At 34.1% G+C, this 24,354-nt stretch overlaps 1 long non-coding RNA gene across 1 annotated transcript in view; it reads left to right on the top strand.

Moving 5' to 3' along the window:
* LOC135362734 (uncharacterized) overlaps nucleotides 1-24,354 on the top strand; it is a 910,668-nt gene that overhangs the window by 277,969 nt on the left and 608,345 nt on the right. The gene's annotated exons all lie outside the window — the stretch shown is intronic.

The following is a 24,354-nucleotide window of genomic DNA, read 5'->3' as shown; positions in this document are numbered from 1 at the left end:
TTCTGCAGATTATATATACTTGCATGTGTAAAGAGTAAGCGATAAGGCAAAATAATGGCATTGCTTAAATTTCTGTTTTTTAAAGAATAATTATTATATTAGTAAGGTATGGGGATCATCATTTTAAATATGAGCAAACTGAGTCTCGGAAAAATTCAGCTGAGATTCAGATCTGTTTTTGTGCCTATAAAGCCAGTGTGGTTTTCACTAAACCACTTATTTTCTAGCTAAAGGATCTATAGGTCATTTTTTAAAACCTCATTCTTATTTTTTATAGCACTGGAGTACAAAGAGCTAAATTTTCAGTGTTATATAGAAATAACAATGCAGGTTTACAAGCAACTTGTTACATAATTGTATGCCAACATTCTCATTATGATATTTCTTGCTCATATTCTAGCTGACATCTTGTGCATAAATAGTCACATCTGTCTTGGCTCTGAAGCAGTGATACATATGATAAAATTCATAACAGATCTTGGAAAATATTTCATCTAATACAGTGACAGCAAACCATGAACTAAAATAAAGCCACACATAGCATATGGATACAAATTACCACGTAATTCAAATTTAATTTCATCTTCAGAAGTGAGTGTGAGAAAAACATTGTAAATTGTACCGATTTTATAACTGGCTAGCGTGAATATAAACAAAGTTATTTGTAATGCTTGCTTTCTTTGGCTTTCAAATAACACTTCTTTGCATTTCCTCTATTTCTCTGCCCAGTGCCCTCTGTTAAAAACACCTTTAGGGGCGCCTGGGTGGCTCAGTTGGTTAAGCGACTACCTTCCGCTCAGGTCATGATCCTGGAGTCCCTGGATCGAGTCCCTGGATCGAATCCCGCATCGGGCTCCCTGCTGGGCAGGGAGTCTGCTTCTCCCTCTGACCCTCCCCCCTCTCATGTGCTCTCTCTCATTCTCTCTCTCAAATAAATAAATAAAATCTTAAAAAAAAAAAAAACACCTTTAAACTTTGTTTCGTAAATGTTAGTGCCCTTTAAAATTCATTCTTGGTCTATCTTCTTTTTGCCATTCTGAACACTTAATGTCATTAAGTACTGTGCATTTCATTAGCACCTTATGCTGATAACTTCCAAATCTTTATTTCTAGTTAAGATCATTTCTCAAATGAGGATACATACATATTCTTGGGCACCTCTATAATAATGATATGTAGATGAACAAGAATCATCTCAAATTCTTCATATCCAAACACTGAAGTTATTCTCAAACTGTTCAACATTCTTTGTCCCATATCTAACTTAGTAGCCTCAAAAATCACTGCATGGTTAAAGTAAGAGATCTGGATGTCACCCTTGGTTCTCCCTCTTACGACATCCAAGTAATGCTCGTGTTCTGTCAGTTCTGACTGCCTAGTAACATCTGTCCAACGTCTGCACTTCTCTCTCAAAGCCTATTGCCGTTTTGAACCATCAGAATTTCTCTTAAATAATTGCAATTTTCTCCTGACTGGTACTTGGCCTACCAAACTATAAATAATTATATAGTAGTGATAAGGAAAGATTGGTACAGATGCACCAATATCAAAGTAGATCAATTCAGCAAAACAGAAGATCAAGGAAGAGGTTCATATATATACAGACATACAGAAATTATATTATAAGCTCTGTCATATCAATAAGAAAATTACTTATTCCTTAATAAAATGTTGTAAAAGGCTGACACAACTGGTTCTTCACCGGCAAAAAAATATCCTATTACCTCTCACTATGTAAAAAGTTAAATTGAATATCTAAATGTAAAAAATAAACTAAAAAATAGAAGAAAATATGGGTCTATTTAGTAATACTTGGGTGGGAAAATTCCTACTAAAGCAAGAAATGAAACTCGGAGTCACAAAAGAAATGATTGATAGATATAACTACATAAGCACTAAAAATGTCTATAGTGAAAGATAACACAAATAAAGGTAAAATTAAGCATAAAACTAGAAACAAATATTTGTAACAATGAAGACAGATTGTTATTATCCCTGATCAAGTTATAAATAGCTCCTAAAAAACCAATATGAAAACAACCAAATAGAATAACAGAAGAATTGTCAAAAGGTACAAAGAAAAAAAAACCCCACAACTAACTAAAAGAAATACGAAACATGCTGATGTATGTCCAATTTTATCTTATTTTATTTTTAAAGATTTTTATTTATTTATTGAGAGAGAGAGAGAATGATAGAGAGTGAGCACATGAGAGGGGAAGGGTAAGAGGGAGAAGCAGACTCCCCACCAAAAACAACTGAATACTGTTTTCTCCCACCATTTTTTTAATTTTTAAAATCAATCACATACCATAAAGTTCACCTACTTAAAGTGTGGAATTCAGTGGTTCTAGTATATTCACAGTGGTACAGCCATCAGCATGACCTAATTGTAGAACAATTTCATCTCCTCCAAAAGAAACCCCATACCCATTAGTAGTAACTTCTTGTCTTACCCCTCCTAGCCAAAGCCTAGGCAACCAGCAGTCTGCCTTCTGTCTCTATATTGACTTGTTCTAGACATTTCATATAAATTGAATTATATGATATGTGTTCTTTTGTGACTGCCATTTTTATTTGAATATAGTGTTTTCAAGGCTGATTTAGGTTATACTGTGTGTTGCTACTTCATTTCTTTTTATTACAGTAATATTTCATTGTATAATTATACCACATTTTAATCATGCATTTACCAGTTTGTGGAAGTCCAGGTTATTACCATGTTTTGGCATTATGAATAATGCTGCTATGAACATGTGTATACATGTTTTTTGCAGGCATACATTTTCATTTTTCTTGGGTATATATCTAAGAGTGGCATTCCTTGAAGATAATAATTTTTTATAAATATTTCATTTTGAATTTATACATCAAAACATAATTTTGCAGTCATGTAGCATAAGAATAAAATAGATGTTATATCTATTTTTTATTGTTCTACTTTTATTCTTCTATTATTTTCTATGTGTTTATGCTAATTATATATTTAATTTGAAAAAATATAAAAAAGCAAAAAGCATCTATAATCAGGACACATTAAAAATAACAGAGGGCAAAATTGGTAACCTACCCACTTCTCCTATTCCATAGCCAGAGACAAGTATTTTTAAAACTGCAGTGCAGTATTTTAGGAAAAACAAGATTATGCTACGCGTATAACTTGAGTTTCTCACTTACCATTGACATATTTTCATGTCATCTAACATTGATTTACTGCATTTTAATAGCTTGAATAATAATTGCATTTTGTGAACTTGACTAATATCAGAATATTTTCTGAGAAGTTAGGCATTGAGCCATAGGATGCCTGTAATTGGATTTTTAATCAATACTGACCAATTTCACCCCCAAGAAAAGTTCTTTTACTTCACATACCCATCCACAATGAAAGAGCAGATATCCCTATGATTTCACCATTGCTTGATGTTATCCAGCTTACATTTTGCCGGGCTAAAACACAAAATACACTTTTTACATGCATTTAAGTATGAATACACTTGAACACCTTTTTCATTTTGTTTACTGGCCATTAATATTTCTTTTGGGAATATCCAGTTTATATCATTTATTTTCTCATTGAATTATTTATATTATTTTTATGGGTATGTCTCTGCATGTACATATTCCATATTTGTTAATAAAAATGCTTTAGCTTTGTTTGACTTTTGCCATATTCTATATTTTTATATTCTCCTTTTTTCTCTTCACTAGTTTTTTTTTTTTTTTTTAATTTAGTAGAGGGTTGCCTGGGTGGCTCGGTCATTAAGCGCCTGACTCTTAATGTAGGCTCAGGTGATGATCTCAGAGTCAAGAGATTGAGCCCAGTGTCCAGCTCTGTGTTCAGCGGGGTGTCTGCTTCTCTCTCAATCTCTCTCCCTCTCCCTTCTCCCCCCCCAACTCATGCTCCTTCTCTAAAATAAATAAATAAATAAATCTTTAAAAAAATCAAGTACAGTTCACATAAATGTTATATTAGCTTAAGGTGTACAACATGGTGATTTGACATTATGGTGTGCTCATTATTATGAGTGTACTTACCATCTGTCACCATACAATGTTATTACAATAATATTGACTTTGTTGTCTTTGTGGTATTTTTCATTCTCATGACTATTTATTTTATAACTGGAAGTTTGTACCTCTTAATCCCCTTCATTTATTTCACCCATCCCCTGAATCTCTCCCCTCTGGCAACCATGAATTTGTTCTCTGAATTTATGATTGTTTCTGTTTTTCTCCCACCAGATTTTTAAAGATTAAAAATATGATACTATCCAGTGTTGTTAAGGGCACGAGGAAATGATTAACAGTATTATCTGTTGATGGAAATGCAAATTGCCTTTCTGATGGACAGTTTGTTAGTTTCTAGCAATTTAGAAAAAAAAATGTATACTATTTTTCCAAGAAATAATCAGACAATGCACACAAGTATTACTCAGAGACATGTTAATTGTAGCATTGTAATAGGGGAAAAAAGACAAAGCAAAAACTAGCCATTGATAAAGGGATGGTTAACAATTAGAGTGCAGGTATGTCATGGAATATTACCTAGCTATTTAAAAATATATACAGGTGTTGTAACAAGAAAAGATGGCCATCATTTACTGAGAAGTGTCTGAAGTAATTTGCAGGACTCAATGGATAGTATGATCCTTGTTCATGTAGAAGAAAACAAACAAAACTCATGCTAGTAGGAAACATTCTGAATAATTAACTTTAAACTGTTAAGGATGCTTACTCCCAGGAAAGCTGTTGGGTTGGGTAGATATGGGAACCTCTAAAGAGAGACTTTCACATTTAACTTTGTACACTTCTAAAATATTTGAATCTTTAGATAACAAACATGTATAACTTCTTAAAAATTAAAGAACAGGTAAAAGGTGCGTATAGTATTTTAAAACATTTCTTAATCATTTTCAGTGCAATCACTGTTTAATATAAACAAAGCTGAAAACATCTAAATTCTCTCAAAAAATAACTATTTTATCATGATACTTGAATAGGATTGAATAGGATTGAATTTTTTTCTGAAACTGTGATACAAATTAAGTTTTAACTATTCCTGTCATTGTAGTACTAGTGTAACATTCTTTCTCTAAATTAAAACTAATTAAAGGCTATTTAAAGAACACTACTAGATAATAATGTTTAATATGGTTATGACTCAGCATAGAAATGTACCTATCTAAACAAAATGAAAGTTACAAAAGTTATTATTGCTTTTTATTATGCCAAGTAGTATAGACTTGAGTTTGTTTAAATAAATGTATATCAAGAAAAGTTGTCTTTTTAATTATATCATTGTTATTCTTTAGATTTTAAGTTGCTTTTGCTTTTATCCTGTATATATAGAATTTGTTCATTTTTAAGAAATGGATTATTACTAAAATATTGGCTATTGTTGGTCAAAAATATTCTTCTTGTTAGGTTCAGAGAGGAGGTCAGAGTAGGCAAGAAAAATAAATACAGTTGCATTGGAGAACGTTTTTACCAGTTATGAACTTAGTGTCAAACTAAGTATCTTTGAAAGCATGAATGAATAAATGTGTCTTTCATCATGACCTTAACTGGACATAATCACAATCACTGTGGAAGATAAGGAAGAAAGAACCTAGAACTTGATGTCTTAGAGCTCAGTACACTATAACTATTTTCCTGTTTTTCACAATTCCAATTAAAAGCCTTCGTAGATGTGCTATTAGATTCTAGCATGAAAGATAAATTTTGAAATTCGGCTTTATCTCAGCCTATCTTGAACACTCAGTACATTTTTCCTGAACATGGCAATTTGATGAGGTAAAAAATTCTATAAACCACAAACCAGTTTGATATTCCTTGCACTTTATGTGTTCAAAGATTCATCACAGGCATAAGGATGGAAAATGCTTGTCAATAAAAGGGTAGTAACATGAAAAGGTGGTAATAGTAAAAGAGAAAAACCCTCTTACCATTGAAAAACTTAAAAAATGACAACTTCAGAACCTCTAAGTGTCTTGCAGCTTTTATTTAGTCTAAATTCCCATTCCAGAAGATCTTCCTCTGTACTTAAAGAAATATTTATGTTTCTTACTCTTTTTTTGGAACCATTTTCCTCATGATCTATAATAGTATACCCTAGATAATTTATTTCAGTATTGATGATAAGTAGCAGAAAGGTTAATTTTCAAAGAGCTGTAGTGATGTCAAGGAATTATTTCTTTTAGTAGGACATATGTGGAATGTGTATAATTTTTCATCATCTGAAATAACTTTTCAAGTAATTTGAAAACAATTCTCCAGGAATGGAAACCATACTCAACCCAAAGGTACAGAAGTTCATTGCAATGATAATGTTATTAGCAGATTTTCATGAATAAAATGTGTCAGGTGTTAATTTGACTGATGCTCTTGAGATTTTTCTTCTCTGTCAGTTCCTTTCTAGCTTCAAGATTTTAGCAATAAAGTCTGAAGTTAGTAGCAGAGCTGTAGAATTCAGTTTGTTCTTTCTTTTCTGTTTCTTTTACTCAACAATGATAATGATGATAATAAGAATGACAGAAGCACTATGAGATAGGTGCTGTTAATATTCCCATTTTAAGAAGAGCAAATAGAAGCTCAGAGAGATTAAATATCAGGCCCACACAATCATAGTTCATGTTGGTTCAAGAACTCAATGCAGAACTAACTGTAGAAACCCAAACCCTATGTACTATGATAGACTGCAACACTATTATTCTAACATTTCCTCTTGTTTCTTGATTTACACCGTGTATCCCTATTTAATGTTTCTGCTTGTTAATTCCTGCATGTATGAATCTGTGACATGCATTTGACACAAAGAACCTCCATTTTATTGTTAATTAAACCTTTAATCCATGCATTATATCATTAATTAAACCTTTAGTGAAAGCATTATAAGGGAGGTGATTGTGCCGTATTTATTTGGACACCTAGTCTAAAACTTTGAAAACAGTTCAGTAAACATTTTTCTGAGCTAAGTATTTATTATTTCCTTAAAATTATAAATTTCATATACTATTCATCCTTACAATTGATTTTGTTAGCTGCTGAAGAGTTTGCAGGTGTGGAAACTAAAGGAAAACGTAGAATGGTGCCTTTGCCTAGTGGATGCTTATCCTCTGGATAAAAAATGTGATCTACTCTTATTTGCATAAGCTATTTCTAATATTCTTGAATTTTAATTTGGAATTTTATTTAGAAACTTTTCATTAAACATCCATATAAAGCATTTAACAGACTGGCTCTTACAAGGGCATACAGGTAGCATAGTAAGTGGAATCTGTTTACTGTGCTGTACCCAGCATGAGTTTTTACCAGCTATGACCATTTTTAGCTTGAAGGGTCATTGGAGACTCTGTGTGTGTGTGTGTGTGTGCACGCACAGGCACATTTGCTTGTATAAGTGCTTTTGTATACATGCTTGTATATGTACACATGCTTGTGTATACATGCTTTTTTTTTTTTAATATACATGCTTTTTTATGGGGAAAGGAGTACTGGAAAATTTATTCTTCCATTTCAAACAACCCAACAGAGGCTGAATTTTCTTCAACTTGAAGTGCCAGAAAAACCACAAAAATTGAAACCTGGTCCTAAATAAATGTTCACGTTGGTGATTTGCCCCATATTCCTGGTCAAGAAGTAGGACTATCTTGTATTATCTATCTAAAGCTAGAATCTTACATCTAATAAGGAAATTAAAGCCTAGGGAAAAAATTTCAATATTAGAAGACAATAAAAAAGAGAATCAATAATTTATTTTCATGTGAGAAAAATAACCAATGTGTTGGCCAGTAGATAAAAATGTCAGTAATCAACTATGTATTTAAATTTTACAGTGATTGCTAAATCCAACATTATGTTTTGTTTTGTTTTCTGGAAAAAAACAAACTAACTCAATAGTGTTACATTTTATATATTAATGCTTTTATTCTGTTTTCGGTTCTTATCTTATAATCAGACATTTATATCCAGATTAGAAGTAAAAGTGAAATAGCCAGAAAAATCATTTTACAAATAAGAAAATGGAGAACAGAAAAGGTTCTAAATGTAAATATTGCTGGGTTTTAGCTGCATTAGGACTAGGTTCTTCCCATTTTACCATGAACTTCAAACTTCACAGTTATTACAAAGGAAATTTTTAAACACCACTGCCTCTCTTTTGGCATTGTAAGCTGAAGCTTTGACTCAAGCATGGTTGAAAACGAACTGGATGAATGTTCAATAAAATTGCCATAATGGCATGAGATTCACTATTGTATATCCCCAGAGACAAGAATGCTGTCTGGCAAAGGAAATGCTCAATTAGCATTTGTTGAATAGATGAATAAAAGTGACCAGTGACTGTGATGGCTACCCACTTTTTGGAAAGAATCACAAGCACCAGCCAACCTGCTGAGGACACTCCAGGGGAAACAGATTACTGTATTCACTTGAAGTGGAGGAAGTATCAACACCTGCTTATCTGCCAAGGGTGCCTGCTTATCTTACAAAAATAAGTTTGTGTGCATTTGCAGGAACTTGTGAGTCTCCTATTGAAAATGAACAGGAGACTGATGAGTTCCCGGGAACACCCACAAATCTTCCTACTCATTTCTACTGCTTTTCAATGGACAGCATACTATGACTAGTGCTTACCACTGTTTTCAGTGCCTCCAAGTTTTGAGTATAAATTTAATTTCTAAACAAGTGGTTCACCCAGGCAAGGGTCCTTATCAGCTCATCATGGACATCAGTAGGTTTGCTTGATCAGCTCCTCAGGTGTTGAATCCAACGAAGGAATGTGTTTCTTCTACACTAAGTTTTATTATCTTTGTAAATTGAGCAGTTTATAAGAACTACTTTAAATGATCCCATTTTTTGTTTTATAAGACCCAAATGAACGAATGAAATGAATGAATGCCAGTGTTTATGTGAAAGGGAATTTATAGACCTTGTACGAAAAGAAAAAAAATGAAAAATTATATGCATACATATTATATTAGTATTCCTCTAAGCATTTTTTCCTGGTTATATTTTCTCAGGACTTTGTTAATTCTATAAATGTTAAGACTGTTTTCTAATTTTTTCTGAGAGAGTATTTCCTCTGCTCATGTTCATGTTTAACATCAAATTAGGTGATTTTTCATATTTCAGGATTGTTCAATGGACTCGTATTTAGCATCAACATTTATAGCACAGATCTGTTCTTAAACTTCTCGAAGCAGCCTTTCCTGAAACCACACAAAGTTGATCCTTTGGTTTATAGTCTGTTCGTGGTACTTTTTAACAAGAGTGACAATGTCAAATGCTTTCAAGGGAAGGTTAAAGTAAATGTATGAAATTGATGAGGTGTATGCTGCATTAGGGAGGAATAGATTCTATAACATAACCATATCTAAAGGCTTTCAAGCTCATTTGGAAAAATAAATCATATCTAAGGATTAGATTTCAGCTAAATACTCTGTAATAATGAGTGGTAAAGTTCCTTCCAGTGTATTTCTGTACCCTTCAAAATTCTTCTTCAGAAGATTCAATAAATTTAAGTACATTTTAATTAAGTACATTTAAGCTCAGACAGCAGACCCTTTCCTTCCTTTCCACGCTTTTTTCCCCTAAAACAACATGCTGCTTTAATTTTTTTTTTCATTTAAGGTCCAATTTGTATCTTATTTCTGTAGGATTCTTCAAATGATTTCAATTATCATGGCATAAATATGGACAAACACCTAATCAATTGGAAACGTATTTTCAGATAGAAGTATTGTCAGTCACCGGTCAGTAGACCTCCTTTTTTCCACCTTCCTGATCTGATATTATAGTTCTCAGCCTTCCCCTCTACCTCCCTTACCCCCCATCTATACTCAAGAGATGATTGTCCTTGTAGGATAACACTGCTGGCTGTGGATTAGGTAAAATAATTTAGGGACTGTGTTCTCTTTCTAGTAGCTTGGCTGTGATGTGCACTCTGAAAAGTTTATCATATCAGAATATAACAAAGTGGCATAAGTATCATCCACTAACATTGTTCTTTAATATTAGTATTAAATTACTGGCCTCTCTAACCTAATATTAGGTACAGTCAGTACATAGTGCTTAAGAACCACTTTTCGGGTACATATACTTTATCCTAATGCCAACAGTTTTCTTACAGTAGTGACAAGTTACAACAGACTGTTGCCTTAATCCAAGGAGCTCATCTGACCCTTACCTTTAAAAACCAGAGAGAACAAATTTTTACTTTCCCAGACACAGATCAATAACATGAAACTTATATGTCAGTTGAATTCAACTCAACAGACATCTACTGAGCATCTACTTTCAGCAGCTCTACCAGATCCTGGGGTAGAAATTGACAAGGACAATGTCTATAAAACAGACACATTATTATTATAACATTATATGTATGTGGCTCTGCCTCACTCACGGTGAATCACATATTAGATTTTCTTTTTGTCCATACCCTGCCCTACATTACCTTAATGCAATGCGGCTAACTCATTGGTGAGCATATTTTATGTGTCTGAAATATTGTATCCTTGTTAGTTTACTTTGTTAGCATTACTTTTCCATCTTCAGCCTTAATTTGAAGGAGTTTCGACTCCTGATTCTCTATTATTCCTCTCCTCCCCTCTTTGTCTGTCTTTCAACATTCTATTTAAAGTATTATATTCATTTTATTTCAGGTTACCAAAATGGTAACCCATGAATTATCTTACAATAGCATGTTATCTCATAAAAGCAAAACATGTTGCTTTCTTTTCTTTTTCTTTTTTTTTGACACTATTTAAATGTGTGCTCATCCCTTCCCCTACCATTCCTTCAGCTGTAAGAGAACTTTTCCTTAACTCAGATTGTTTTTATTGTGACTACCATTTAAGTAAGACTATAAATGATCCATTTTAAAGGCCCCAGTAATTATAGGGATTACAACCATCCCAACAAATAGACCACAATTTGGTAATGAAATGGCATGCTTTGATCCTTCTTTACTTTATCATCAAGACTCACCTTACTTGAGAAAATCAACGTTAAGCAATATTGTCATTTCAAAAATAATTCTAATGATTAAAAAAAAACTTTAAAAGGTCAATACTAATAATTAAAATAATTTTCACTTAGGTAAGAAAATTATCTGATGTGAGGCTATTAGAAGTGCAGGCGGCAGAGGACTCTGTTTCTTTAATATTTCAGCTGCTGAAGGAAACCTTAATTTTAAGAGAAGAAACTTGTCCTTGGGAGTACAAACTATTTGTGGGAAGTTTTATTATGGCCAATCCTGTCAGCAAACCAAGGCATTTATAAGGAAAGGGGAACCTAAAGAAAACTCTAGAAACCCAGATTATTTTCTAATATGAACCGCTCCTGATCTTTAAGGATGATCTTAGCTTCATTGGAACAAATTTGGAGCATCATGTAAAGAGAAAAACAAAGACCCCCTGTAAAAACAGCAAATCAAAAACAGAATCAAGCAGTACGTATCTTCCTTAAAATTGGAGGAAAGGAAATAGCAATAAAAGGAATTATATGAGTAAATATGGTATATACCCTGCAAAAATCCAGTGGCACATTTTTTTTTTCCTGAAAGCTGAAAATCTAATTAAAATTTCGTTTGTCATTGTCTTCAAATTGGAAGAAGCCCTTTCTTTTTAATTAAACTACATTAACTCAAGCCTTTCTGCCTACTATGAATTAATTGGCTCTTCAATTGCTCTTTCTAGAAGGACTATACCATTTAAGAACTGCCACAAAAATTATTTTTTTCATAGTACAGTTTTAGCTTGGATTCAATTCTTTCAGCCTCCAGTTTTCATCCTAATCATAAATATTAACCAACCAGGTCTTTCAAATAATTCTAGAACTGTTACCACTTATTATATCAATGCTTGATCTGCTCTGCAATGAATTTCCTCCCTCTTCCCACTCTATATTTTATTTCTGAGTTTGGCTAAACATTGTGCCAGTAAGTTAAAAGCATATGAATCTAGCAGAATAATCCACTTTTAGGTTTATTTGTAATTCAAACATAATTCTTCACCGATTTGGTTAATTTATGAAAAATTTAGCAAATTTAAAGGAACTCCAGGTTATTCTCTTGATTTAGATAAATACATAAAATAACCTTTTTATTTTTCATTTACCCACCATGGACCATAAAAATAAAAAACAAAATTTAAAAAAAAGGCCAATCTAATCACCATCCAGTCACTCTCATTTGTTGCTCCACAATGAATTATCCAGATGAAAGAGTGTGCTAAGCCGGTTGAATGATGTTTCTAGGAACCTTAGAGGAATAGGATCTGGCTTAAGCAGAATTAGAATTTAGTTGTTTGTACTGACCCAAAATTCCAGTGCCTGCATGTCCATCTTATTCAAAATTCCACTTCCAGGGCAGGTCAGTATAGGTATTTCACTCCTCAGAAGGAGTACAACTTTATACAACTAGAGAGTCCCATTTTAATATATTTTGATTAGTTCCATATCACCCAAAACCTTATAACAATCTCCCCTAATACAACTACCACTTCAAGTGCACTTTTTTTCATAGATGGACTTTTTTATTTGATTGCTAGCAATAAAATTTAGCTATACAACTAAGTAATGCCATGTGGACTTAAATTGTAATATGTACATTTTGGGGGGTAGATTTTTCCTCAGAAAACATTCTGAGTTCTGAATTATTGACTTATTTATATCTGAAATTCTAAACACAGTTAACTTATGATTTGGGAATTGTTCACAGATAGACAAATGTAGATAATTGAACATCTATTCTGGTTCTCTGAGGTACTCTAAATATTTGCTCCTTTTAGATCACTATTTTTAACATTTCAAAAATCTCTGCCGATATTGTATACTTTTCTATAGTAACGCTCCATTTGTTAAAAAATCCCCAAATTATGTCCCGTTACTCTGATAGTGATCATTCTGTGCTGATCAGGACCGTTTGCTGATCAAATTGTAGGAACAGCTATGATGTGGTTGGTTAATCAGACACAATTTTCAAGTGTACATAATAGGTAGGCTTAGTGGCTTGAATTGTATATACCGGACACAATCCATCTTTAAAAAAAAAAATCAGACTGAGAGTTTGTAGGAGGAAAAATATTTTCAAAACAAAAACCATAGGGAAAAGTAACAATGACAGAATAATCCTTGGTTTCTTTCTGTACTTTGTTCAACTAATTTTCATTAAGTGTCAGCTTTGGGTAAGCACCAGCTGTGCTATTCACTAAGAACATACAATTGAGAACAATTGGCATGATGCTTGTCTTCATGGAATTTACATTTTGTGACTAGCAAATTGTAAGTTTATTAATATAGTAACTTCACAGTGAAACATACATGAATTCTAAGATATATTATCAACCTATATGGTGAAGGAAGAAATCACGTGCTAGGAGAGCACAGAAGGGAAAAGCCTAACCTCTCCTGGGTTGGATGAGGGCAGAGGACTTCCCTTAGGAAGGTATATTTTTATCTGAGATCTGATAATTAAGTGTTAGGAGTGAGTGAGGTTATAAGGATGAGAAGAATGTGCTATTCAGAAGGAGCAGTTTATGCAAACACACTGAGATTAAAGCCAGTCAGGATACTTAACAGCAGCTGAAGAAAACTAATGTGAGGGGCGCCTGGGTGGCTCAGTTGGTTGGGCGACTGCCTTCGGCTCGGGTCGTGATCCTGGAGTCCTGGGATCGAGTCCCACATCAGGCTCCCTGCTCAGCGGGGAGTCTGCTTCTCCCTCTGACCCTCCCCACTCTCATGCTCTCTCTATCTCATTCTCTCTCTCTCAAATAAATAAATAAAATCTTTAAAAAAAAAAGAAAACTAATGTGAATTAGAGCATAGAGAGTAAAGGGGAAAGTAAGTAGTTTAGGTTGAGTTTAAAAAAGATAATGGCTTCAGATAATCTAGACTGTTGTGGGCTGTGTTAAGGGTTTTGATCTTTATTCTAAGAGCTTGAGATGCTGTTGGTATATTTGAAGGCAAAGGGAAGACAATGAACATATTTGTGTTAAAAAAAATCACCATAGTATAAACAACAGGTCAGAGGGAGCTAAGTGTGGCTATAGGGGACCAATTGCAAGACCATTACAATAGCGTAGAAGAGGGTCATGGCAGTGGAGATGCAAATAAAAAAGTAGATTCATTGGAGAGATATTTTGCAAATAAAAGCAAATTGACCTGGTTTTGATAAATATAGGTGGTAAAGCAGAGAGAGGGTAAGATGTCAATGAAACTACCAGTTTTCTGGCTGAGCTACTGAATGTGTCTTCGTGTGTTTCATGAGATGCAGGACAATGAGAGAAGACCAGGAGTAGAAAGAAAATCATGAGTTAGGTGCTTATGATGAAAAGGTTGAGAACTTCTATTTTAGAGAAGCAGAACTAATCTAGTCTCTAAGAGCTGTCCAGTGTGCTGAAATTGAGTATCTGCTAATTTGGTTCTTCAGAACGTTTATTAACTCCTCAGTGCATAAAATTGTAATACTAACATATTACTGGGGTATAAAAATAGTTACCATTTGTTAAATGCATACACTATTCCAGGAACTGCACCAGACACTTCACATAATTATCTCCAAACTTCTCAACAATCCTGATAGAAATATTATCCCTGCTTTACAGATAAGCAAATGGCAGAGCTGGGGTTCTAGCCCAGGACTGTCTGATCCCAATTGTATACCTTGGAGATCTTATTCCACATCTCTTAATCTATTGTGAAAATGCCGTTAGACAAATATACCTTTCAAGTGGCTAAGGGAATTTAAGTTATCTCTTCTGCCCTTTTGAAGCTTTTCCCAAGAATTAAAAAAAAAAAACTTAAATTTCATCTGTGATTGAGGAACATTAGAAGCAACAGGTAGTTTGGGAAATTGAATTTACTGTGCATAAAGAAAATGGTTAAAGGTTTTTTAATATTGTTATTATCATGATCACCTGTGTGAAAGTTATTAATATAGTGGTGCATTGCTTCAGATGTTAAGTGCTATACAGATAGATTAATCTGACATGCAATTGGTAATATTAAAGTCTCAAAAACCACTGAAAATGGAAGGGTGATCATTAACATGAAAAAAATTTTTCAGTCATGGTTAGTATTTTACACTTAAAATGTTGTGAAATTAGTAAATATAAAAATCTCATTAAAATGACTATCAGAGGGCACCTGGGTGGCTCAGTCAGTTGGCATCTGCCTTCAGCTCAGGTCATGATCCTGGGGTCCTGGGATCAAGTCCCTGAGTTGGGCTCCCTGCTCAGCGGGGAGTCTGCTTCTCCCTCTCTCTCTACCCATCCCCCTGCTCATGCGCTCGCTCTCTCTCTCAAATAAATAAGTAAAATCTTTTAAAAAATGACTATCATATAAGTATTGTTCTGAATTTCTGAAAATTAAAACTTTCTTTGGAAAGTATTGATGCCCTTTTGTTGATCAATGACAAGTTTAAATTAGAATATTCTTCCAAGAGCAGAGTGTAATTTCATATGAAGTTATGTACATTATCCCTAGTACTTAACCAGTGAAATCATTGGGTTTTTTAGCTGGCAGGAATCTTAGAGATAATTAAGTTCAGTGGCATTATTTTATTTAGATAAATAAGAATTAGGTAGAGTAGAAAATTGTAGCTCAAAGAAGGTAAATGACTTATGAGAATTACATACTTAGGTTTCCTGATGCTCAATCTAGCTTTCTGCTGCTACCCTTCTTTTTTATTTCCTTGTCAGTTGCTACGGCAGCAATTCCAGGATTAATTGTTCCTCAGGAATTTTGAAGTCTAACAGTATTTATTATACATTTTATCCAGATCTGCCCACTGTGGTGATATTGAAGTCAACTATCCCTACACAAACTTAAGATGTTAGCACAGAGGGATGTGGAGCTCCACAGAGATGGTTGTAGGTCAGACTGGCCATTTACAAAAGTGCCAGTGTGAGCCAATTAAAAACTAATGAGGCAAAAATGCCTCAGTCTATTGGAGCTTATAGATGAGGTGAAAATGATTTGACAAAAGGCACAAATTGCTGTGATAATTGGAAGAAACAGTGTATGGAAACTAGCTGTATTTGAACTTCCCTGGAAAAGATTTTTTAATATACCCGATTTTCTATTGACATGTTTTGTGGAGTTGTTTGGGAAAGTTTCTTAGCTAATGCTACTCAGGGATGATGTGTGGTAGAAGAATAACAACGTAACTGAGCACTACATTTTCAGCCTAAATACTTTTGGTGAAGTTCATTGTTACTGCTTATTATCCATATGACTTTGGACCAGTCATCATATTCTGTTTATTTATTTTTATATGTCACTGTTTTATTTGGAGTGGAATCCCAGGGGAGCAAAAGTGAGGGAAGAAGATAAGTAAAGCAGAGAAGGAGGGTAGTAAGCAAATATAAAATGTATTATCAAGATGACCACTGCTTCACAGAGAGACATGGCTGGTTGCTCATGTCATGAGACATCTTCTGCGGGGCAGTACAGATCCACTATGCCTCAGAAGAGACTGTTAGGTTTGAGAAGGAGGGATAGTAAGTGATACATTTGTTACTGGCTTATATGCTGCTTTCTGTTGGCCAAGATTTGCCCCATTATTTTAAATTTCCTTGATTTCCAGGTTATGCTACCGGGCCTCTTTGAGCAGTTGTTGGGGAAGTCAGAGCCACAGTGAATCTGGTTAGGTAGAACTTGGGTGATGGAGCTACTGTAGTTCCTGCTGGGCAAACATGATGGAAGCCATGTGGCAGCTCCGTCTTCACTCCTCAGGGAGGCTGAGACAATTACTAGTGTGAGGAAAGGAAGTTATGGCTGGCTCTCACTTGAGTAAGCTGCCAAGGAAGGGGTGGGTCCATGTTGGGTCAAGCAAATTTGATACAGCACAACAACTGGGTTAAGTTCATCCTGTTTTCCTCATATTACTTATGAGGAAACTGAAATTAGAGAAACAAAGTAAGTTGGACAAGTTATTTTAGAACAGAGACTTGGCTCAATCTCCTGCAAAAGATTATTACTGTATCTTAGGCTTAATTCTCAGAGCTGTATTAAGGAACAAATGCCATTATTTATATGAAAACATCTTGAAAACCATGGATCATATTATTATGAATATTATTATTTTATAATATTATTATTAAGAAAAGTGGAAATGCTACCTACCACTGTTAGTCCACAGTCCTATCAGTTATATTAATATGTTACACAAAATAGTAAAAACAAAGGGATTAGATATACTTGGCAGGCTTAATGAGTTTTTAATTGTCCAAATCAAGCATTTTTGCTTCACTTGTCATCCTTAGCCATCATGTTAGATTTAGTTGATTCATGTTATTCATTTATAGATTCCTAAATTGTTATTATTTTCAATTAGTATTGGGTATTATTTGTTGTGCAGGGAAATCCATTTCTAGTGTAGTTTTTTCTTGTTTTAGTTTTTATGGTGGAATTTTAGTGAAACATTTATATAATTGTGTTCTACAAAGAGTTACTGTCTTCTAGGTACTCAGTTGCATAAATAAGTTTGGGAATTATTGAATTAAAGCAGCTACTCTTTGTAGAACATCAAAAGAGAAGGAAGACAATCCTTTCTTATATAAACTGAGGTCAAAGTAACCCCAAGGTAGAATCTACTGACAAGTTTGACCAAGTCCAACTCTTACTTCCTAATTTTTGGATTCCATATCTTAGCCATCTATAGGATAGGAAGGGTAGGTAGGTAGTCAAAACTTTCTTAGACATAAACTTTGTAGCTGAAATGGGTTTAGAAAAATAGTTTGCTTACTAGTAGAAAATGTTTATTTGCTGTTGTTACAATTAGGAAAACAAAAGATTATCTACTTTGCCCACTAAATTTTGGGATATGTTAAATCTGAATTAAGCATAATTGATTTCTTCCTTTTGTCATTGCTAATGGAATCCTAATCCTCTGGTATAAGGATATCACTTGATTTTTATTTAAAATCCTTTTTGTTAATCAGTATTTTTCCATTTAATCTAACTGTCCTATTCCTACCTCTTGGTAAATATCTGCCTGATTTTTACATAGGTGTTATCAAGGGGAAAACTAAGTATACACCTCCCTAGCAGTAAGATTGTAGATGCAAATCTTCTTGCTACCTAGCGCCAATCATTAAATTATCCTTATTTTTGTAAGAATTATTCATCATGCCAAGAACAAAGTGTCTGGTTACTCAAAACAATACAGTTATAATCACCCCAGAAAATATTTGTTATTTGTTTACTGTGGGGCGATGTTTGTATACAGCCTCTTGGAATTGTGCATCAAACTGTGTTGGAATCTCTTTGCCATGATTACTTAGTTACACAGCTGACTCAAGCATCATAACAGGGTGAACACTGCCATGAATTTGCCATTGTATCTAGAATTATAGCCTATTTGAACTTGTCTTTCAAAAAATAACACCATTTAATTTTACCCTCTTATCACAGTTTCATTGTTTTCTGCTTGTATATCTCATCTTTCCTGTTAAATGTCATCTCTTCCACTAATTTTGATATAATAAGCAAAGACAAAGAAAATGATTTAATTCCAAAGAAAAAGAATTTGTTTTTCCTCGGGGCGCCTGGGTAGCTCAGTCCTTAAGGCATCTGCCTTTGGCTCAGGTCATGATCCTAGGGTCCTGGGATCAAGCCCCACATCAGGCTCCCTGCTCAGTGGGAAGCCTGCTTCTCCCTCTCCCACTCCCCCTGCTTGTGTTCCCTCTCTCGCTGTCTCTCTCTGTCTAATAAATAAATAAAATCATAAAACAAAAGAATTTGTTTTTCCTCTGTATGTCTATTTCTTTTAAGACATTATTTAAAGAAAAGCCTTATTAAGCATTTAATGGGTCAGTCATTCAAGTAAATGCCAGAATCTCTTTTTGGGGAAATGATTAAAACAGAGTAGATACTTTATGATGCCCACCGTTTTGCCTGTAGGTGTGAAACCTGCACTAAGTAACTTTTTAAGACTTTTTTCTAGCTCTATGGGTTTATGATTTTATAAGTCAAAGCATAAAATTATAATGATTTGGAAGTTAGAGGTTAAAAGCAATATTATATAACAAATTGAGAGGAAATCACCACATCATTGACTACAGTGCGGCGCTCCCCTCCAGTAAAAGGCATCTTGGTGCAACACTAATCATTCATCTCCAAACAGGACAAGGTTTCTTACAATAGAACATAGAAGAAACTAGAAATTATTAAGCACCTACCAGGAAGGAAGCATTTTCAAATCTTAGGAGGTAAGTACTATTATAAACATTTTATATGCAAGAAAGTAAGTCTCACAAAAATAGCACTCACCCAGTTAATATGTGTCACAACTGGGATTTGAACCTAGATCCTCCAGTCTCTCATGCTCATTTCACTTTCTCTGCACTGTTTTCAGGAAATTGCTCCTTCTAATTTATCATCTTCGTGCTGCAGAGATAGAAGCCTCAGGGGTTTGAAGATGTAAATATGGGCATCATTTGGTTACAATCTAGTATAGTTGGCCATGTTCTTGAGCTTAATATTTTTTATTATATGAAAGATTTACTTTACTTTCTTTTTTTGGTATTTTTAATGCTGAATATATTATTGTATGCCTAAGGTAATAACACAAAAGTGTGGGAAGTAAAATATTAAAATCTCCTTTCTACTGCTACCTTTGCTTTCCCTTCCACTTCCTATTCCTATTTCCCAGATACAAACATTTTAAACAAGTTGGTATATGTATTCTAGAGTATTTTCTGTACGTGAATATATTTTCAGTGAGTTTTTATTATGCATATTTTTCTGGAACTTAGTTTTGCTTTTAAATCTGTAGACCATTATGGACATATTTTTAAATAGCCCATACTGCTGTACTTTAAAATATGTACATATTATTTAATTAGTATAATGATTTATACCATTTATACCATTATTAATATTTTAGTGTCTATATAATACTAAAATTTCAAACTTTTAATTCATTAATAAATGCTGTAATCAGTGTCTTTTAATATATTTTTACTAATATAAACATTTTTGTAGATGTCTACAAGGAGAATTATCAGATTAAAATTGTATGTCCATTTAAATATTAACATTTCCTATTAAGTACTGCAAAAAGCATGACAATACTGCTGGTAGTCGAGAATGAGTTCCAATTTCTTGCCACCATTGCCTGATAAATGTTTTAATTATTGGCAATCTGATGGGTGAATTATTTTGTTACTCTTTTGCTTGCTTATTTTGTAATATAAATGAAATGAAGCAAAGTTTTCAAATACTTTTTGGTCATTTCTTTTTCTTATTTATGATTTACAAGTTCAAATAACTTGTTCACTCTTCTATCATGTCATTTATGTTCTTAATACTTTTTGTATGTTTTTACTTATTCTGGTTATAGACTCTAGTTCATTATATAGGCTGCAAACACTTTCTCACCATTTGTTTATTCCAGATGACTAAGGTACAACTGCTGACCTCTCTGAGGTTAGATGACTTGAGGAACAGTATATACATAAACCAGTATAGAAACTATTACATTAATGGTAGGAATATTGGTCTGTGGGGATCCTGAGGAAGGATCTACGACCTGTGGGGAATAGAGAATGCTTCACAGTGCACACGACATTAGAGGTGTGTCTTTGAGAATGAACAAGAGTTTTCTAGAAGAAGAAATGTGGTAATAAGACATCTTTGGTAGAGACATTTTGTGTTCAAATGCATGGAACCACGTGTTTGGATAAGAATGGGAAATGAAATGGGGGTAGAACATGGCACACTTGAGGGGGGGGGGAGTGACAAGAGATGATGAACTGTTTGTGACCAGATTGTTGTTAAAGTTTTTATTTATCTGGTATTGTAATTTCGGTTTTAATCATGACTCATCTAGCCTTTTCTTTGAAGAAGTCTTTATGTGGGGTGGTAGGGAGGGGAAAATAAAAGAGGGCAGAGTAGGGAAAGAAACAGATTCTTCCTGCCTGGAAATGGGACAAAGGGTGCTATGGTTTATAGTGGTGGTTGCAGTAGTGAGACTTGCAATGTTGATGAAGACAATGTCCAAAATCATCAATTGCCAATCTGTGAGCTCCTTGAGGACAGAGATTGGTCATGTATTGAGTCACTGTCATCAAGTCCTGCCTAGCACACAGTTCAAGCCATTGACTTTTACCTAATTTTAATAGTTCTTTCCTGCTGCTAGCTATTCCTCTGTCATACAGAATTAATATACAGTTTTCTTAAATATTCCATGGACACTTTGCTTCTGAATTTCACAAATGCTCTTTTCTTCACCTGGAGTACTCTTCTTATCACTCCCGCTTCTCATTCAGTCACTGGTCAACTACTTTTTCACCCAATATGACAGGAAATGGCCTTCATCTCTTCTGAAATTCCTCCCTGATTGCCCAGTTCTTATTAGGTGCCTCTTCTGTAGGATCCTGTGCTAGCCCATCACTATAATTATCCCTGTAGTGGAAATGTTGCAGATTTGTCAGTCTGCCCACTGACTCTGAACTCTTTGAAGTGGCACATTAAGTATTTCCTTTTTGAGTCAGTGTTTAGTGTGTTTCCTCCCAAATAGCAGAGGCTTAAAATATTTTTGATGGATAATTAGATGTTTGTCAAACCTAAACTATATTTGAATTTTATAGTCCTAACTCTGCCTAATCCTTGGTAGTTATAAACATGTATTTAAGAAGTATACCATTTATATTTATCTCATTTTCAACAAATAGCCCTGAGTTAAAAAACAGACATGCTCTATTATATCATCAAGTCAACTAGGGTTAAATTCCATAAAAAATAATTTAAAATATTATTATGTAATATAGTCACTCAAACATTGCAAAGATTGTGAGTTGGGAGCTTCAGTAATATATTCCATTTCTTTCTATCTTCATCTGTGAAATCACAGTGCCAAACAAGCTTAATTTTCAGTTGCAAAATAGAATCTTCAAGGTTTGGAACAAAGTCAACCCACAGGAACCAAATTATGTTTGCAGTTACTCAACTGAATTGCTCTTCCAAATATGAGATATTCATTAATGAGCGAATAATAAGCACTGAAAGTTTACATGTGTTTTTAAATGCTTATTTGTTTTCTATCTTCTCATGCTCTTTCCAAAGAGGCATTTATTTCTGCTCTTCAAATAAATGGATGATTGAATTGACCTTCAAAAAAGTAGACAGTTGAGTTGGGGGGAGAATTTGAAGTAGAATAAGTTATCTGCAAACTGATAGAAAATTATCCACAATGCCATTTTCTAAGTACATCAGTAGTCCTGAGGCAGAGGAAAAAAAAAAAAAGAGCATATACACATGCACGTATACGTGCGCTTGTGCACACAGATACACAAACACACACTATTCTTAGGAGCCCATGAGTAAATGTAGACCCTCTTCATAAATAGGATCTCTGGATATTATGATCCAGATCTTAGACTAATGATCTTCAACAGTGAGCTAAACCCATCAAACGCTGAAAAAGATTTCCCAGAATATAACATAAAATGACATTCATATGGGCTTATTCATAAAAGTTCATACTCATCTAAAGGCACATAAGACACAATATGCTTTTAAAGACAAGAGACTTTAATAACTGTAAGCAAATTTAATAACACTAACTAGTTTTAAAATGTTCCACCAAAATTCTAGGGATCATCTTTAATGAATAGGAAAGGAATGCTTGATAATTGGAATATTATCTATTCCTATGTAAATGGATATTTTATATAAAATCGTAAAAGCTTTCCCTTTTTTACGTTTTTTAAATTTTTTATTGTTATGTTAATCACCATACATTACATCATTAGTTTTTGATGTAGTGTTCCAGGATTCATTGTTTGTGCATAACACCCAGTGCTCCATGCAGAACGTGCCCTCTTTAATACCCATCACCAGGCTAACCCCTCCCCTCACCCCCTCCCCTCTAGAACCCTCAGTTTGTTTTCCAGAGTCCATAGTCTCTCATGGTTCGTCTCCCCCTCCGATTCCCCCCCTTCATTCTTCCCCTCCTGCTACCTTCTTTTTCTTTTTTTTCTTAACATATAATGTATTATTTGTTTCAGAGGTACAGATCTGTGATTCCACAGTCTTGCACAATTCACAGCGCTCACCATAGCACATACCCTCCCCAGTGTCTATCACCCAGCCACCCCATCCCTCCCACCCCAACCCCCACTCTAGCAACCTTCAGTTTGTTTCCTGAGATTAAGAATTCCTCATATCAGTGAGGTCATATGATACATGCCTTTCTCTGATTGACTTATTTCGCTCAGTATAACACCCTCCAGTTCTATCCACATTGTTGCAAATGGCAAGATCTCATTCCTTTTGATGGCTGCATAATATTCCATTGTATATATATACCACATCTTCTTTATCCATTCATCTGTCGTTGGACATCTTGGCTCGTGAAAGCTTTCTTTTAAGTAAACTAGATATTTCCCTTGCAAAAAATTTAATTTGAACATTATAAATTATAGAACAGTTTTTATTATTATTATTATTTATTTGAGAGAGAGAGTGAACGAGAGAGAGCACGAGTAGGGGGAGGAGCTGAGGGAGAGGGAGAAGCAGCCTCCCCTCTGAGCTGGGAGCCAGAGACTCAGGGCTTGATCCCAGGATGCCAAGAACATGACCTGAGCCAAAGTCAGGCAGATGTTTAACCAACTGAGCCACCCACGCACTCTGAACATTGTAAGTTATAAATTAACTTTTCTTATTATTTTTGGTCAAAGGAATTGTTTCATTGTTGACGTCATGCCTATATTTCTTCATTTGATCCTACATAGTATTTAGAATGATTTATAGCTCAAAGTTCATATTGTCACCTAATATTCTTTTTTCAATAGATTTCCCAAATGCTGCAGTTATATTGCATACTGCAGAATTATGGGGCAAGGAGAATGCATAAGCTTTTAGACAGATCTTGCTTTTTGACATTTGACACGTGACTGGCTTTTTGAGCCTCGGTTTCCACATCTTTCAGATGAGGATTCTGCTTCTCTCTTATTGTCAGAAATAAATGAATTAATATAAGTACTTTGTAGGAACTGTTAAATTTATTTTTTTTTCAAAAGTAATGAAAATGCCAATCATTTTATGAGTCTCTTATTTCGAGTTCTCACATTGATATAGTAAGGACATGTTTTCGAAAGTTTGCTCATCTTTTTTTTTTTTTTAATTGAGAGACATAGATTATGCCAAATACTTAGTTCAGTTATTGTTAGCAATTACATTAATTGATAATATAACTTAATAAATTATAACTTTAACATTTTGATGTCACTAAAATATGTGTTCTCTCATTGTGATCACCCATGGTCATTATTATTCAGTAGCAACTTTGCTGTGAATACTTTATGATTTTCTAGTCAGCAGTCACTTGTTTTTTTTTGTTTTTGT

The sequence above is a fragment of the Mirounga angustirostris genome, unplaced genomic scaffold (assembly GCF_029215605.1).
Source record: "Mirounga angustirostris isolate CCGP_5_RB_7025 unplaced genomic scaffold, mMirAng1.0.hap1 SCAF_15, whole genome shotgun sequence".
In the NCBI taxonomy this organism is placed as follows: Eukaryota; Metazoa; Chordata; class Mammalia; order Carnivora; family Phocidae; genus Mirounga; species Mirounga angustirostris.
The sequence above is the reverse complement of the archived record's forward strand: the minus strand, read 5'-3'. Positions and strand labels throughout refer to the sequence as shown.